Source organism: Giraffa tippelskirchi, chromosome 12, assembly GCF_054371585.1.
Source record: "Giraffa tippelskirchi isolate mGirTip1 chromosome 12, T2T-mGirTip1v1.2.pri, whole genome shotgun sequence".
NCBI classification, from domain to species: Eukaryota; Metazoa; Chordata; class Mammalia; order Artiodactyla; family Giraffidae; genus Giraffa; species Giraffa tippelskirchi.
Genome location: NC_137286.1, coordinates 33,997,873 through 34,001,432, shown reverse-complemented (window position 1 = coordinate 34,001,432; position 3,560 = coordinate 33,997,873).

The following is a 3,560-nucleotide window of genomic DNA, read 5'->3' as shown; positions in this document are numbered from 1 at the left end:
TTTACTGCCTTGTCTCCTGGTCTCACAACTGTGCCCTTTCTACAGCTAACCTATCAGAGACCTGGAGTTTAAACCTCCTGCTTCAGCCTAGCCTTCCCTAGAGTCTTTTAGACCTCTCTGGGAAGGGCCAGGCAGTCCCCAGGATAGGTTGTGGTGAAGGTCAAGTTCAGTTCAGGGTGCTGAGTTTCACATCAGCATTTCGTCCCCACTCACAGGCCTGCTTGGTTCCCTCTGATGGCAGATCACTCCAAGTTTCCTTCAATGTGGTTTTCAGTTCCTGGGGTGGTGTGGGTTGGCGGGGGCGGGGTGTTCCCCTCTGATTCTTGATCCTGATATTGATCTCACAGTGCCACCAACCTCAGACCCCTTCTTCCTTCTTCCACTCACCCCTCCAAGAGGGGTTGGGGGCAGACTCAGGATTAACAGCTTTTAGGGCACATTTGATAAGATTTGATTTCAGATCCCAGGGGCCTGAACACCCCCAGCAGGGGCTCCAGTAAAGCAAGTGAGGCATCTTGTGGGCAAAAGTTCAGGGGATTCTCACCCTTAGGATCTTGCAAGGACAGGGTCAGCACCTAAGAGTGAGTGTCTCTTCAAAACATTCTCTGACATAAATTGTACCAATGTTTTCTTAGGTCAGTCTCCCAGGCAATAGAAATAAAAACAGAAATAAACAAATGAGACCTAATCAAGCTTACAAGCTTTTGTAGAGTGAAGAAGACCATTTTAAAAATGAAAAGACAATCTACAAATGGGAGAAAATAATTGCAGATGATGCAACCAACAAGGGCTTAATCTCCAAAATATACAAACAGCTCATACAAAAAGACAAACAATCCAATCAAAAAAATGGGCAGAAGAACTTAATAGTTATTTCTCCAAAGAAGACGTACAGATGGCCAGTGGGCATGTGAAAAGATGTTCACCATCACTAATTATTAGAGGAATGTAAATCAAAACTACACTGAGGTAGCCCCTCACACTGGTCAGAATGGCCATCGTTAAAAAGTTTACAAATAAAAAATGCTGGAAAAGGTGTGGAGAAAAGGGAACCCTCTTACCTGGTTGGTGGGAATTTAAGTTGATGCAGCCACTATGGAAAACAGCATGGAGTTTCCTCAGAAAACTAAAAATAGAATTACCATATGTCAACTGAAAAAATACACGCATCCTAAAAGTTGAGAGCTATGTTTTATTTGGCAGAAAATTTTAGGACTTAAGCCCAGGAGGCAACATCTCAAGTAACCCTGAGAGAACGGCTCTGAGGAGGTGGGGAGGGGGATGAGCCAGGTAATATAGAAATTTTGCCACAAAGGGCAGGTAGTCTGAATGTTACAAGTTTTTTGTAAATTAAAGAAAACCAGATATCCCAGGTTAAAGAATTTAGTGCTTTTCTATGTATGGGAAGATGCAAGAATCTGGGCTCACTGAAATAATTCCTTTGATATGCACCTCAGCTATCTGGGGCCAGTATCCTGTGTTTTTCACATTCTGAGCTTCCTTAGGGCTCACTGTAGGGAGTGGCTGCACTTTGATGACTCTAGATGGCAGGTATTTTATCCCTCCTGAGTTCCCTCAGGGCTCACCAGCTCACTGTCAGTGGGGGCTGCAACTGCTGATTACTGTGATATTCTTTGTTTACTTATATGGCAGGAGATATTCCATTTTTTCATGTATGATACAGCAATCTCACTCCTGGGAATATACCAGACAAAACTATAATTCAGAAACTATAATTCAAAAAGATACATGCACCCCTTTGTGCACAGTAGCACCGATCACAATAGCCAGCATATGGATATAACCTAAATGTCCATCGACAGATAAACAGATAAAGAGATGCAGTACATATATACAATGGAATATTACTCAGCCATAAAAAGAACAAAATAATGCCATCTGCAGCAATGGATGGGCTGAGAGATTCTCATACTAAGTAAGTCAGAAAGAGAAAGACAAATATCATGTGATATCACTTACATGTGGAATCTAAAATATGACATGAATGAACCTATCTACAAAACAGACTCACAGACATAGAGAACAGACTTGTGGTTGCCAAGGGGGAAGGGGGTGGGAGAGGGATGGACTGGGAGTTTGGGGTTAGTAGATGCAAACTATTACATTTAGAATGGGAAACAACAAGGTCCTACTGTATAACACGGGGAACTATATTCAATCTCCTGAGATAAACCACAGTGGAAAAGAATACGTTAAATATATGTGTACAACTGGTTCACTTTGCACAGCAGAAATTAGCACAACATTGTAAACCAACTTTACCTCAATTGAAAAATAAAATAAAGAGGGGAGGTATTCCCTGAGGGTCCAGTGATTAGGACTCCATGCTTTTACTGCCGAAGGCCAGGCTTTGATCCCTGGTAGGGGAACTAAGATCCCAAAAGTCACGTGATGCGACCAAAAAAAAAAAAAAGAGTGAATAAATGAATGCCTCTTTAATATTTCTGCTGTGGGCACTTTGGGGCCTTGCTTTAGTCCCAGCCTAATTCTGGGGAGAAGAATTGAGGAACCTAGTCCTCCTGCAGGCAGGCATGGAGGAGCAAGAGCTCCTGGCAGCCAAACCCAGGAGTTCCAGGCTGGCTCCAAAAGGAGAGGAGCCACCAGGCAAACACAGGCAAAATGTTATGCAAATCAGCCTTTTGGAGGTTTGCATAGGGTTGAGGTTGGGAGGTCGAGGGAAGGAGAACCGGTAGCCAGAGTGTAGGAAGGGCACATGGATGGCTGCTGCACAAGGAGAAGTCCCAAATCACTGCAAACTCCCAACAGACCAGGACTTAATAAAGCACAACTTACTGAGATAGTTGGTTGCCACAGTAGGTCTATTCCAGTAAATGGAAAAGGCACCTTAATACATGTCATCCACCCAGTGAAGGCAGGTGTAGCGACAGGTGTTTGAGGGGAGGAGCAGAGTGTGGCAAAGCAGGCAGAACACACAGACTCTTCACAGAGACTGACTCTGCTTACTGTACCATCACTCCAAGTGTCCCAACCAGGCCCTCTTCAGGCCAACCCAGGCCCCTATTCCAAGAAGCTCACAGAAGTTCTCCACTGAAAGAATCTTCTGCCTTGGGTTCACACTGTAACTAGGCAGGACCCTGCAGGGCCTTCCCAGGACAGACCTCACTCCCAAACCCTCTGCTGTAGCTCCTCTCTGAAGTACCCAGATAATAGTATCTTAGTTTTTCACATGCTTAAACTTGCCACCAAATGGAAGAAATTAACTACTTAATGATCCTGAGCACGGAACCCCCAGGCCTACTGGCACCTAAGGACTGATAACTAATCACTGTTACCTCAATGTCAACCAGAGAATTGTGCAGGAGCTGAGTGCATACCCTGGTAGGCCTCTCCCTCACCTGGCCATTAAAAATGCATCGCTGAAACCCTTTGGGGAGTTCTGGGGGTTTTTTGAGCACAAACCACCATTTTTCCTTGCATGGCTTTGCAATAAACCTTTCTCTGCTTCAAACTTCGACATTTTGGTTCAGCTTATTTGACCTTACTGTGTTGGGCACACAAACTTGTGTTCAGTAACAACC